Source organism: Vulpes vulpes, chromosome 15 (assembly GCF_048418805.1).
Source record: "Vulpes vulpes isolate BD-2025 chromosome 15, VulVul3, whole genome shotgun sequence".
Taxonomy (NCBI): domain Eukaryota; kingdom Metazoa; phylum Chordata; class Mammalia; order Carnivora; family Canidae; genus Vulpes; species Vulpes vulpes.
In genome coordinates, this window is record NC_132794.1 from 59,312,003 (window position 1) to 59,327,914 (window position 15,912).

A 15,912-nucleotide genomic window follows, 5' to 3' on the forward strand; every position below is an offset into this window, starting at 1 on the left:
TTTTTTATGCATATACTGAGATGATCATATAATTTTTATCCTTCATTTTGTTAATGTGGTATATTATGTTGATTGATTTGCAGATACTGAATCATCCTTGCATCTCTAGAATAAATCTTACTTGGTCATAGTGTATGATCCCTTTAATGTATAGTTGACTTCAATTTGCTAATATTTTGTTGAGATTTTTTCATCTATGTTCATCATGGATATTGTCCTGTAATTTTTGTGAGTTTGTGATGTACTTGTTTGCTTTTGATATTAGACTAATGCTGTCTTTGTAAAATGAGTTTGAAAATGTTTTTTCTCTTCAATTTTCTTGAATTTTGAGGAGGATAGATATTAAAGTGTTTGGTAGAATTCACCAGTAAAGCCATTCTGTCTCCTTACTAGTATTGGTCTATTCAAACTTTCTATTTCTTCCTGATTGTCTTAGAATATTGTATGATCGTAAGAATCTATGTATTTCTTCTAGGATGTCCAACTTTTTGGCATATAATTGTTCATAGTTTCTTAAATGATCCTTTGTATTTCTGTGGTATCAGTTGTAACTTCTCTTTCCTGATTTTATTTTTTGAGCCCTTCCTCTCTTTGTTGGTGAGACTAGCCAAACATTTGTCAATTTTCCTTGTCTTTTCAAAGAACCAGCTCTTAGTTTCATTGATCTTTTCTACTGTGTTTTATTTTATTTATTTCTACTCTGATCTTTATTATTTATTTCCTTCTACTAACTATGGGCTTTTTTTGTCCTTATTTGCATAGTCCCCTTAGGTGTAAAGTTAGGTTGTTTGAAACTCTTCTTGTATTTTTGAGGTAGGCCTATATTGTTATGACCTTCCCTCTTAGATCATTTTTTGTTGCATTTTATAGATTTTAGTATGTTGTATATCCATTTTCATTTGTATCTAGGTATTTTTTAAAATTTCCTTTGTTTTTGTTATTGACTCAATGGGTTGTTCAATAGCATGCTGTTTAACCTCCACATATTTAGGATATTTCCAGTTTTATTCCTGTAATTGATTTCAAATGTATACCTTTATGATCCAGAAAGATGCTTGATATGATTTCAGTCTTCTTAAATTTATTGAAACTTGTTTCGTATCCTAATATGTGATCTATCCTAGAGAATATTTCATGGCCACTTAAGACTATGAATTCTGTTGCTTTTGGATGAAGTCTTCTGTACATATCTATTAAGTCTATCTTATCTATCTCATCTAAAGTGTTATTTAAGGCCAATATTTCTGTTTTGAATTTTGTCTGGATGATATGTCCATTGATGTAAGTGGGGTGTTAAAGACCCCTAGTCTCTTTAGGTCTTGAAATTTGCTTTATATAGTTAGGTGTTTTTATGTTGGGTGCATATATATTTACAAATGTTATATCTTCTTGTTCGATTGATTTTTTTATAATTATGTAATACCCAATGTCCATCTTTGTCTCTTACTACAGTTTATATTTTGTTTAATATGAGTATAGCTACCCCAGGTTTCTTTTCATTTCTACTGGCATGAAATACCTTTTTCTATCCCTTCACTTTTAGTCTGTGTGTGTCCTTACATCTGAAATGAGTTTCTATAGGCAGCATATAAATGAGCCTTTTTTAAAAATCCATGCAGCCACTCTGTCTTTTGATTAGAGAATTTAGTCCATTTACATTTAAAGTAAAAGTAATAATTGACAGGTATATACTTATTGTCATTGTGTTAATTGTTTTCTGGCTGTTTTTGTAGTGTCTCTTTGTTCCTTTTTTCTTATTCTCTTAAAGTTTGATGATTTTCTTTAGATTTATAGTCCATTCTCATTTTCTATTGTGAATCTACTAAAGGATTTTGCCTGGTGGTTCAAATACAGCATCCTTTATGTATAACAGTTGATTTCAAGTTGACTGCAACTTGAGCTTGAATCCACTCTAAAACTCTCCATTTTTAATCTTTTCCCATGGCTTATGTTTTAGATGTCACATTCTATGTCTTTTATTTTATGTATCCCTTAACTAATTATTGTAGCTTTAGTTAATATTATTACTTTTATCTTTTAACCTTCATATGAGCTTTATATTTTAGTATATGTGCTGCCAAGGTGACCACTCATACTAGCTTTATAAATGATTAATTCACTATCTTTACTATAAATTTATATTTACTAGTGAGATTTATTTTTTTACTTTTGTACATTTTCTTATCATTAATTAGTGCTATCACTTCAGCTTAAAGAAGTCCTCTAACACTTCTACTAAGGCTAGTTTAATATGACAAATTCCTTTTACTTTGTTTGTATGGAAACTTTATTTCCCTTTTAATTCTAAATGATAATCTTGCTGAGTAGAGCATTCTTAGTTGGCAGGGCATTTTTTTTCCCCTTCTACACTTTAAATATATTGTGCCTCTCTCTTCTAGCCTACAAAGTTTGTGCTGAAAATTCTGCTAATGGTCTTATGGGGCTTTCTTTCTATATAACAAGATTTTTTTCTCTTATTGCTTTTAATAATCTCTTCTTGCCTTTAAGTTTTGACATGTTAATTATAATGTGTTGTGTGTCTCTGTTTTCTGTCTTACTGCAACTCTCTGGGCTTTCTGGATCTGGATGTATTTTTTCTTCCCCAGGTTAGGGAAGTTTTCAGCAAAAATTTCTTCAAGTCAGATTTCTATCCTTTTTGCTTTCTCTTCCCCTGGGAATCAAATGTTGAGAATGTTAGTTCACTTGATGTTTTATAAGTTCCTTAAGCTATCTTCTTTTTTTTTCATTATTTTTTTTCTCTTTTTTGCTCTGATTATGTGTGTTCCACTGTGCCATCTTTAAGTTGACTTATCCTTTTTTCTCCTTCATCTAATTTACTATTGAACATTTCCATTGTATTTTTCAGGACAGTCATTATTATTTAACATTATTAAGTTCTGTTTGGTACTTTCTTGTATTGTGTATGTCTTTGTTGAATTTACTGTATTCATCCATTCTCCCAAATTTAGCAAGCATCTTTCATTGCCAGTACTTTGAATCCTTTATCAGGTAGATTACCTCTCTGTATTTCATTAAGATCTTTTTCTGAGGTTTTATTGTTTTTGTTTGTTTAGAACATATTCCTCTATTTCTTCAGTTTGCTAGGCTCTCTGTGTTTCTTTGTATTAGCAAAACATCTACCTTAAGAATAGTTTCTGAAATTCTGTACAATATACCTATATTCTGAATTTCTATGCAATATGTCTTTTCAATAGAATGTTTACTAGATTTATATTTAGTATATTTAATAATATACTTAAATGTATATTCAGGCAGTTTAAATTCAAATTATTTTTCCCTGGTATAAGTATGTACTTTTTACATTTTGCAGATTGTCTATATAATATAGTGATATAAGGTGAAGGCTTTTGGTATTTTATATCCTGTGTTCAAATGTAGGCACTACCACTTCGGGCAATTATGGTGTTAAGAATGGTGCTTAATTGTGCCATAGTTTTCTCCTATCTGCAATTGGGATAGTATAATACATTTTTTTAGATGACTGTTGTCATGATTAAATGAGATAATTAAAAAAAATATTTAGCATAGTGCTGGAACACAGAGCAGACAAATATTAAATGGCAAGTACTACATTATTCTGTGTTACTCATTAACTTTTGATATACTGTGCTGTTTATGATATATTGTGAAAATAAAGATCATATATTTTGTAGATGTTGAGTCACATAACCTAAAGGTCAAAACTAGGGCATTTTCAGGGACAGTATGGAAAAGTTGTGAACTGGTGTTTCACAAATATTCCCTTCAGTTGAGGGCCATTCCCAAAACTTGGCTCGGGGGACTAAGAACCTTGGTCTTGAAGGTATCCATCCTGGCATCCATTATAGACTGCTCTGGGTATCACTCAAATCCACTGGCTTCAAATGACAGATTAACATCATTTGGAATAGTTGTCTTTTCTCTTTTTGTGGAGAAACTTAAATGAAGCTTACTGGAATAACTAGAGCACTTTTAATTGTAGCTACTCTCAAGACCACAACACATTATCTTCTTCTGTACCTTCCACTATATATCTCTCCTTCCCATAGCTAGCACCTCTGCTTATCCAGTCTAGATAGTTTAACTGGTGGGGTGACTGAGATTATAATCCCTAAAGGGTCTGAGCCCTTTGTCATTTTACCATGCTTATTTACTTACCATCAAATTGGGCAGGGGATTATGAGGAGTTTCCTTAGTGAGTTTTCTTGGTGCCATACATATTCTTCCTTGTCCCCATAGTGTAATTTCAGCCCTACACTCTCCTAATGATCAGAGTCAGTTCTTCCTGCCATAAATTAGAGTGACCAGTTGGCAACCATATTTTAAGACTCATGGTACTACTTTCACTGTGTCCTCATAGAAACAGTCTTCCTCTGGGACCAGGTGCTCTTGTAATCATAGAGAATAAAATTGTAGGGATAGGAAGTACAAATACTCCAAGTGGGACATTGAGAATTATAATAAGTAGGACCACTACTTGGTTCCCAGACACATCTATTATTTCTACTGGGGACAGAATACCATGTGATGATCATGGATTTAGTACATATACTACATTCTGAAGTATGATGTTCCATCCTATCAAGGTGTCCCATCCTATCGAGGTATCATTTCTAAGATGGCACTTCAAATATTTCTTCAAAGGCTATGTTTAAATTTTATTAGCCTATGCATAGTCATGAGCCCACTGCTGCATATCCAGTATATGAAGTAATCCTCTTGATCTAGGATGAGATTATGTGGGTAGGAAAGGCAAATTGATATCTGGAATTGTGTTGATTTCAGTTGAAATAAAGATTCCCCTTTATAGAGTCGAAATTTAATGTAATCAATTGTTACCAAGTGGCTTGTTGATCTTAAAAGGTGTATTAGGTGCTCAGCATTGTTCTCTGTTCCCGGCAGGTTGAACATTCAGCAGCAGCAGTACCTAAATCAACATAGATAATAACAACCCCTGCTGTTGAATCCATGCATTATCTCTATTTCAGCTACAGTTGGCCAAATCATTCTGTTTATGTGGTTAATTATTGCTTCTTTCATTGGCAGATGCACTCTGGTGGGCATCAATGTGCAAAATAAGTTTTCACACTTTATGTCCTTTTCCTTAAACTATTTCCATGCTTCTTCCCTGGTCCTTTTTGACTTTGATATTCCAATTTTTCTTTTTGCAGGTTCCTGAGAAATTACCCAAGTGATATTCACAATTGCTGGTGAGTCCACATATATTCTTACTGTGGGCCACTTCTCTTTCCACACAAAATGGGTGATCAGGTAAACGACCTAAAATTCTCCCCATTGGGAGGATTTTCCTTCACTGCTGTCACTCAGTGCCATGACGGTGTAGCAATAGTGCATTTTCCTGGACTTCCCACATATTGAGACCCCCACAGGCTGAGACAACCCATCCATACACTAAGGTCAGATTGTTTTCTTATGAGATATCTTACAATAAGTAGAGGCTTTGGTGTAATAGTAGTAGATGACAAAGATCTATACTATACTCATGAAACTTACTTGTGCCCTGTGACACTGTTCGTGCCTGATAATCCCAGGTATACCATTTCCATTTTATAGTGGATTACTACTGGGTCCATCCCATATTATGATTTGATGAGTCCAAAAGAACTAAGCTCATGATAAGTAGTTCTGGCAGCATGGTCAGTTGATGCCACATATTCAAGTGCTCTGCGTGTATTTGGGCCCAGTTGTAGATTGGGGAATAATTTTTTGCATAGTGCATAGGTCTCCATTGCAGATGGTATGAACTTTTTCCAGAATCAGGGAGTGAATATTGTGATTCTCCTATTGCGTCTGACCATAATTCCACAAAGTGACTTTTTTTTTTTAACCACAGATATCTCTGTCCATAGTGTCTGAACCATGTCAGACTTTGATATTACCAGCATATGGGCTATAGGAATATGTTGCTTCCAGAATCCACTGAGGCCACTACATTTTGAGGCAATAGTTTATTTTTTATTTTGGAAAGAATGTCTGGGTATCCTCTAAACCACTTACTCTGAAAAACTGCATTGTTGTGGACTTCTGAATTATCATAGGATTAATTTTCCTCTAGAGCTCATATGTCTTATTCAGGCCTTCTTTTTCACCTTCTTGCCACTTTTTGCTCTCTGGATCCAATTAACAGGCTATCATCAATGTAGTGATATTCTTCTGAATACTCAGATGGTATAGGTCTCAGTGGGGGAATTAACACAATCCCTGGGCAAGACTATATATTCTTGTCTGCCCCACTTGAATGTGATCTGCTTCTGAACTATTTTCCTGATATGTATAAAGAAGAATGACCTTGCCAGTTTAATGACCATATGCCATGTATCTGATGCTGTATTAATCTGCTCCAGCAAAAATATCACATCTGTGAACCAACTGCAATTGGGCTGGCCTACCTTGTTGAGTTTATGGTAGTCAACTTTCATCTTCTAGGATCTCTTTGGCTTTTGTAGGAGTAAACCTGGTAAATGAAAGGAGATAAATATAAGTATGATGGACACCATGACTCTGCATCACTCAAATCTTTATGTGTAGTACTGATCTCCACATTCCCCAGAGTATGATAATGTTTTTTTATCAACTTTCTTGGCCTTCTCTACTATGATAGCTCTTATCCCAAAGGCCAACTAATCAAGGCGGAATTTCTGCCAACTACCACATACATTCATTCCAATTATGCATTTAAAGATTGAAGAAATTATTAGTGGGTGAGTTTACAGACTCAATGGATCACTGAGAATCATATCTGAACAAAGACTATATTTAGTATATATTCTCCTATGCCCTTACTCTAAAAGAAGGATATAGTGGTGTTCAGGTCACTTAGTGTCAGTGTCAACTCAGACTTATGTTTCACAGTCCTCAGAATGTCTCTTTCCTAGAATATGATTATATAGGTAGGTCCCTTTGGTGAAGGTCTATGAGAAATCTTGAAAAATAATAACCATATTTATTTGTTATGATTTAGTGAGGTCTAAGCTTCATTGAGACCTGGTACCTCCTTCAGTCAATAGGTTCTGGATTGGAGTATTGGCTCAGGTTCAAAAACTGGGTAGGAGATATATCTTTTTATTGGTGAGGCTGTCCTCAATCTCCTGATTATCTAGTCAATGTTTCTTTGACTTTTCTAAATTAAACATTATCTGTGGAGGAGTGTACATCTAATTTTACCTCTAGGAACTGCGTTATACTAGTTATTTCTTCAGCTCTAAGTTGCCTCATGGTTGCCATTACTAACATTGCAGTTTATTGTGATAATTGTACCTACTATGTTTCTGATAGTTAAATGCTGCCACTTAACTTTATTTGTTCTGCAATTCTATCATTGCCATTATTATTAGAGCCTAGTTCTATAAATCCTTTGCCTATAGAGTGCAGTCATCACTGAAATGTTCAGTGATGCCTCTGAGAAACTTACAGTTGAATGATGTATCCTCCCATGCAGCATTTTTGGCTGATGAATTTTCTGGCTTTATGTAGTATATCCACTCTAGAACATCCAGTTCTCTGAGACTTATTATCCCTTTCTCTACTGTTTGCCATATTATTTCTACTTAGTGCAGATTATAATTTTTTCCAAGCTTATAAGAACCACTGTGTGGTTCTGTGTTACACTGTCTTCTGTGGTCCCTGTGAGGTGATAAATTCAGTGTCATAGGAGAGTGCTTCCATAGCAATACATTCTTCCTTATTTAACTTTTTATACCTTTCCATTGATCTGATACTGACAGATTCTAGTTAATAAGTACTCTCTCAGTTCCTATGAGTACATATGAGTGCATAAATGTTGGTGAGGTCTCACAGTTCTTCAACATCTAGTCTCTTTCCTCTCTTAACAGATCCCACATTTACTCAGCTGAATTATGTCATGACTTTATCCTAGTTATCGATCTGAAGGTTCATGAGAGTATTTGTAGTAGGTCTTGATGGAGAGTGTACAGATTTTCCTGCAAGTTAGAGACCTCTGCATTGTCTTCAAGCAAGGATGGAACACAAGCTGCTAATAGGGAGTGGGCCACTTTTGCAGTCTTGGAGAGTCCAAGGGAATATAAAGATTCAAGAGTTTCAAGTGAATTGACTCAGAAGTCCCCATCTCATGACTCACAGTCCCATTTTTTTTCCTAATTAAGGCCTTGACTTGGAATAGCCAACCTGCCTAAGTTGAGAATTAAAACTTCTCTGGAACTCTGCCACTCTTATGATTTATTCCTGGGTCTGGTGCTCAGCTTTTTCTGTATCTGCAAAAGGTGAGAATTTATTTATCTGATGACATGGACATCCATGGTATTTACATTTAGCCCTACATTGGTGATTAATCATGTTTAACTTTTGATTATGTTTCTTTACTGCATCCAGAGACCCTCACATCAGCTGTCCTATTCCATTGCTTCCTCTACTTAACCTCTCAAATATCTTGAGATATTGCACGTATGAATTCATTTCCTTCTACAGGTATCACACCTCAGTCTACTACTAGTGAATATTTTAACAATTGCACTGCTACAGTATGCCACAGGCTATCAGTTTTCCATATAGCATTAGTCATTAGATTCTCATTGCCAGTCCAACAGAGAAAAATCTGGATAAATATGTCAGTTAGAATCACTTCTTCATTGTTTCCTTGGTTCCAACTTTAGTTAATCAGATTCCCTGGGAAATAGACTATGAAAAAGATATATATGCAGAACTCTTTTTGGATTTGTAAGAATGAGAAGCTGAACTGCAATATATTTGTGACAGAGGCTGTAGCGAATCCCACAGGAAGCTCTGATGCTGGGATGGCCCCTGTAGTACAGCACAGGGGCTAGGTATTTTAACACTCACATCAATTAGTCATTGATTATGGGTTGCGCTAGAGGAGAGGCAATAACTCCTTGGCCATAGGCCATTTTCAGGGAGTGACTTAATCACATGCCTTTGGCAATGCACACAATACTCTTGGCAGTTGAGAGAATAAGTGATTTAGTCCTGAAGGGGGTATCTCTGTGGTATATCACAACTGTGCCATGCTTATCTTTTCATTAGTTCTGAGAGTAGATTCAGATGGGAGGCTGGAGTGCAAATATTATGATTGTGATTACATTGATTTTAATTTCAAAGGTATACAGAGGGTGTATGTTCTCTGGGATACCTTTTTTATGTCCTTCTCTGAAGGCATAGAAGTTTACTTGGAAGGCTTTCTCATTGATTATTTTTTAAATTATTTTTTATTTATATTTATTTTTAAATTTTTTTAAATATCTTTTTTTTAAAGATCTTATTTATCTATACATGAGAGACATAGAGAGAGAGGCAGAGACACAGGCAGGGGGAGAAGCAGACTCCATGCAGAGAGTGTGATGCGGGACTCTATCCCAGGTCTCCAGGGCAAAGGCAGCGCTGAACTGCTGAGCCACCTAGGCTACCCACACATGTTTTAGTTTTAAACTGAAGAGACTTTACATGTACAATTTAGTAATCCATAATAAAAAGTATAAGACATTTTTAAAGAAATCCCTTGATATTTTGAGCTCTTTATTGGTGGCATCTATTATCTATTATTATATAGAACATGCTCTATCTTTGCTGAAAAATCTAAAACATGTCTTGCTCTTAGTAATTCTGAAATAATTTCTTTATGGCTTTTCTTAAAAGCCACCTTGTGATACAGGAAAAGGATAAAATTGCAGGTCTGTTTAGTGAGAAACTAAATTTATTTTAGTTTAAGTGCCACACCCATTTTGCTTGCATGCTTTGAAGCATAAGTAATTGATTTTCACCTAAGAGTTAGAATCAAATGAAGTTCCATTGTGTGAAGAGAATTGCACTGCATCTAATACTCTAAAGGGGGAAGGAGCAAGGATATTAATTATGAAAGCATCTAAGTTTTGGTCTGTTGCCATGTTGTGCCATTTGTTAAAATTTAAAATTCTCACTTTTACTACAGAACAAAGTTGCATCTAGAGTTATGCACAATTGCTGAGATGAGAACGGCTAGGAAGTCTTATCGATAGTTAAGTACGAAAGTCTCTGGTGAAGATTAAGTGAATTATGTTTTTTTAATGTGTATAGTATAATAACTGGAATATATTATGACCTATAAAAATACTTAAGTTTTTGTGAATTCTTGTTTTCTAAAAGAAAATATATTGACCTAACATGAACACTGATGAGGGCCTGACCAAGATGCTGGCCCTGGAATGTGGAAAGGAGTTATGGAGAATGACAGAAATTATAAAGGACCATAAGATCTAGAACTGACTAGAAGTTTGGGACAAAGAAAGAGAGGAATTAAAGGCCCTGAAGCTCCGGTCTGTATAACTAAGAGAATGTTGATTTTGTTAATTAGTACTGTATGAAAAATTTAGATAATATAGTTTATGGATGAAGATGAATTGGAAAATATTAAATCCAAGATGTTAATGGTCATTCAGACTGCACTGGCCAACACATAACTAGGAATTAATGCAAAGAGGAGAAGCTAGATGCAGATATATTAATATGGTAGTTAGAAGAAAGAGGAATAAAAATCTGAAAAGAGAAAGAAAGGCCAGTGAAGGACTTTATTCAGGTTTCTTTGTAAAGGAGAACACTTACTGAAGCTGATATCTCATCATACCTTAGACAAAACTCATAATGGCCCCAGACCTAGGCACAGAGAATGGTCAGAAACACAGGTATTTTCTCCCTCTGTGGCCATATGTTTTCTCATTTCTGCTTTCTTTCTTTCTTTCTTTCTTTCTTTCTTTCTTTCTTTCTTTCTTTCTTTCTTTCTTTTTAAATAAGTCTTCATTGCTCATTTTTTTACAAAGTTTAGAAGTTGACTGCTCAGGTCACAACTTTAAGTCACTTCCTCGTTGAAATGACTAAAACCATCTGACAAACTTCAGGTTCCAATGCTCAATTCCCAAGAGAGGCCCTGATTGGCCTGGTTTCTATCATGTGATAACTGATCAAAATAGCTATGTCCAGAGAGAGACCAGTTGGCCATGATGTCATGTAAATATATAGAATGATTTAAAGAAAGGCCAAGTGGCTAATGGCTTCAGATTCAGAAGATAGTTGTAGAAGATTTACATCTTATACAATCATTTATGCCCAATAAAAGAGAATTTTAGTAGAGTTCTGGGACTGGAACCAGATAGCCAAGAAGTTGAAGATGAATGTACTCCAGAAGTAGAGAACACAAGTCTCCTCTATTCTTTGGAAGACATTGGTGGAAGGTGCAGTAGCATGAGGAGGTAACAACATTAATTCTGATCTTTTTAAATTTGAGCCATTTTTGTCTCTATAAAATGACATATCATTTTGTTTTTTAATTTGCACTTTTCTGATAATTAATGCTATAGAACAAATTCCATATGCTTATTGGCCAGTTAGAAATAAATCTGAAAGGGTCACTAATTACTAATCTGTTATACTACTTTTAAATATGTGCTCTTGGCATTAGAATGATTTTTTGGATAGGTCAAAAGTAATAAAACCAAGCAAAATGAGCTAGCAGCACCTAATCATCTATGAAAAACATTTTGTGAACAGATTTTTATTGAGACACTTAAGGTATAGAGACCTTTAGATTTCATTAATTAGACAAGTGGACATCTAATCAATGTACCAGTTAGCATAAGACATAGTTTTGGCTGAAATACTTAATTGTATAGAGAGTTCTTGTAGAAATACAGTAATATCTTACAAAATTGAACCTTATTCTTTCAATGGGTGATAATTATTTCATCTAGGAAAGTATTAAATTTGTATTAAGAGGAGGATAACTCTTTTCCTCTTCTACTCTACAAACATTTAGGTTAACTTCTATTCATGGTTGAGCAGATTAATAATAATAAATTATTTATTTTATTTCTAATGAAAATTATTTAACTAGCTATTAAATATCAGGCATTTGATATATTCCATTAGGGGAAACTTGCAAAAATTAGGGATTATATTACCTCATGCTATGTGCTTAATACATGTAATACAATGTAGAAGAAGTATGCATATATTTCAGAGAATGTATCAGACAAAGCAGAGCTGAGATTATTAAATTATTGTCTGTTTTAGAAACTCTTACCATTTGAAGGAAATGAGAGGAAGATTTAGGTAGCAGAGTACTTGTATAATACTTTAACAAGTTCAGAATGTATCTGTGATGTCCAAATAAGCCCATGACACAGCTGGGCCATCAGGGAGACCTCTTCAGGGCTGTATTGCCTTACCTGGACATAGACTCCAGCTACCCAAGTAAGAAATTCAAGACACTCTACCTGTCTTCATGAGTTTTGGTTTAAATAACATTTTGTTAGGGCAGCCACGGTGGCCCAGCGGTTTAGCGCCGCCTTCAGCTGGGGGTGTGATCCTGGAGACCTGGGATCTAGTCCCATGTTGGGCTCCCTGCATTGGAGCCTGCTTCTCCCTCTGCCTGTGTCTCTGCCTCTCTCTCTCTGTATCCGTCATGAATGAATAAAATGAATATTCATGAATGAATAAAATATTTTTTAAAAATAACATTTTGTTAGAATAAGGAAGGGAGTGAATAAAAGGAATATTAATAAAACCAAACAATGCCTCCCACCAAGAAATATTATAGATGTGTCATTTTTTTAAATAAATGTGTCATTATCACATTATCCCACACATCTTGCAAACATTCCAATGAAATAGGTCATATTATTTGTGGTCCATACATGAGACAAAAAGTTTCTGTGGTCCAAATCCCATTTTCTGAAATGTTAAAATGTATGTCTTAGAACTAATAAAGTACAATAAAACCATTGTGAGTTTCTTAGAGTATGCAACATTTTAAGAGAATTAACTTTTAGCTAGGTAGAATAGTGCAAATTTTTATCTTCCTCACAAAACCTTTAGAGCTAGTGTGATTCTTACTTTACCTTGAAAAAATACTGGGCCATCTACATTAGTTAAATGAATACAGAAGAAAGGTGATGTTACTATGGAGTTTTCTTGGCTGCCCTACAGTTGGGCAAAGAGTAGGAAAGGGAAAAAAATGTCTGCTCAGATGAAAATCTTATTTTTACTTATTAATAACAATAATATGTTGAATACTTCTGATATTCCAAGAGCTGCCCTAAATTTTATTTAATTCTTACAGCAACATGAGGATGAGGTACCATTATCTCATTTGTTAGATACAGAAACTGAGGAACAGAGAGGTTTCACTGTATTCATTGTGCCTGGCTGGTGTGTGGCAGAGCCATGACTTGGAGAAGGCTATCTGACCAAAGCCTCCACCTTATGCTCTTTTCCTAAAGTAGTGAATGGTGTATGTTGGAACTCAGCTGGGCACCAAGTAAAATATACCCCTTAATCACCAAGGACAGAGGTGTGCCCTGATAGAATTGATGGAACCCTGCTTGAACAATGTGGTGTGGTATGTTTTGGAACTATGCAGAAATTGTTGAAATTCTAGCCCTATTGCTTGAGTAACTGTTGAGTAAATGACTTAGGATCTCTGAGTCTTGTTTTTTGTTTCTGTTTTGTTTTGTTTTTTAAATGAGAGTAAAAGGGCCACCTGGGTGGCTCAGTGGTTGAGCATCTGCCTTTGGCTCAGGTCATGATGCTGGGGTTCTGGGATTTAGTCTCACATCGGGCTCCCCATGGGAAGTTTGCTTCTCCCTCTGTCTATGCCTCTACCTCTCTCTGTGTCTCTCATGAATAAATAAAAAATATTTTAAAAAATGCTAATATTTGACCTTGTGAGGTTGTTTTGAGGACAAAGTATTTTAACATATTGAAGACCAAGTAGACCTTGCCAAAAACTATTTGGAAAGCACAGGTGTGTGTGTGTGTGTGTGTGTGTGTGTGTGTGTGTGTGTGTGAGGTGGTTTGTCTTACAGGAATCTGGGACCCTGCCTAGGCATAGGCCCCTAGGATGATAATGTATACATTCAACCTAGTGGGACAGAGATGTGCAAAACATTAGAAGTAGTAGTAGCTTTTTTCCAGAAAGGGTATTCCTCCTCAGTGACCTTACCTTTATTCAGCTAAATCTCTAGGAAAAATTCCAACCATGTAAAAATTGCTCACAAGATTTTCTTTTAGACATCAAGGGATTTCCAGTTCCAAAAAATTGCAGACATTACCTGTAGAAATCAAGGTAAATGTCAAATTATTTAGGATACAGCTAGATTATCATATCAGAGAACATTGGGCACAGTAGGAAGGTGCCAAACCCTTGGATGAGATTGCTTGAGGAGGCAGCACAGTGTAGGGAGAGAAAAACAAAACAAAACAAAACAAATGTAAAAAACAGTGGTGAAATCAGGGCAGGAGACCTGCATTTTTGTGTGAACTCAGGCTAGTGTTTTGACATTTCTGGGTTTTCATTTTATGCTGTGCCCAATTTGAGGATTAGTGCGTCTGTAGCTGTATTTCCCAAGCCCTAGGGTCCTGTAGAGAGGCTATAATGGCTGTAGCTCATGTGGAAGCATCAGGTAATGTGGGATTCGAGCTGTATTCCTTTAAGTCAACCCAAGGAACTCTGCTTTATTAATTTTATCACTGAGTTTCCACATCTAACTTTGTTTGGAAAAAAAAAAAAAAGGATGGATTTTAAGGATAAAACAAAAACGCATAACTTGGTGCCGGGATGATAGCATTCCAAGTTGCTCATCTGTCAGCCAGGGCACCTATGCTCCACTGTCTTTGCATGTAAATGGGCAGAAGTTGCAAAGACTGAAATAGACATAGTTTTTATCCTTAAGCAGTGTAGCTGGGAATAGGGCAAGGCCATGTGCAGATAGTGAATTGGCAAAGCTTATTGTAGGTTTCTCAGTCTCTCCTTTCTGACCTGCCCTCGTACTTGTCTCCTTTGGTAGTGATTCTTTCCATACTCAAGCTTTTCTGTGTTCTCTCTCTTTGTGATCTGCCTCCTATTCTTGAGGAATATTCACATAATCCCTTTATACCAAGATACAGAATGACTGATAAGCCTTAAAACATACAGTGTCATTGGTGAGATTTTTCATTTCAGCAAGAACCAAAATCTTAAATAAAGGGAGTAAAGCACTAATAATAGTGCTCTTCTTGAGGGACAGTTCTTCCTTAAGCATAGTACATAGAAAACCACCTTTTTCTCTAAGGTTGGTCCTTATGGGCTTAACAGTACAGCATAGTGTTTATTAATAAGGACTCTGAAGCCAGTCAGTTTGGTTTACAATTCTAGCTATGTAACTTCCTAGCTGGGTGGCTTTGGGCTAGCTACTCAGGTTCCCAGTTTCTCAGTTTCTTCATCTGTAAAATGGGGATTAATAACAGTATCTATTGCAGAGCTAACAATCAAACATGAATGTAGTAATTTAGACAAAGCACTCAAGACAGAGTATGACATAAAATAAGCATTTAAAATGGAAAACATGTAAAAGAGCTATGTGATGAATAGAGGATAATTAAAGACTAAATATCATGGTTCAGGTTATAAAAATTATGTGAAAAATAGATGTTAAGAGAAAATTTTGTGGAAAAGATTAGTCTTGATCTATCCTTTAAATGATTGAGATCAGTATAGCTGGACAGCATTCTAGGCAGGGTGAAGAATAAGCTTAGTGATCCATGGAACCATAAAGTGGCCTAGTGTAGAGGATATGTCGTAGTCCGTAGTAGGAGACTAAGAAGAAGAAAAAAAGTATTTAGGGAAGTGTGCATGGAAATCAGTTCAGAGCATGGTTTCGATTAGTGAGGTATATTACTCTAGAGGTCAGTAAGCTATTGCAATATTACTTGTCTTAAGTAAGGAGAATGTACATTGTTATAATGAAGGAACCAAGTTTTGGAGTCAGGAGATGCAGGCAGTACCTTTGCAAGAGACTTACCATCATTAAATGTGAACTGCAGGTAATAACTTTACTAGGCTACCATGCAGATCATGTGAGTTGATACACACAAAAGTACTTTATGGATTCC

At 35.4% G+C, this 15,912-nt stretch overlaps 1 protein-coding gene across 1 annotated transcript in view; it reads left to right on the forward strand.

Moving 5' to 3' along the window:
- UNC13C (unc-13 homolog C) overlaps positions 1-15,912 on the forward strand; it is a 589,248-nt gene that overhangs the window by 15,262 nt on the left and 558,074 nt on the right. The window contains exons 3-4 of the mRNA XM_072738579.1: positions 5,172-5,210; positions 8,145-8,261. The gene's annotated coding sequence lies outside the window, so the exon portion shown is untranslated. The remainder of the gene's footprint in view (positions 1-5,171; positions 5,211-8,144; positions 8,262-15,912) is intronic.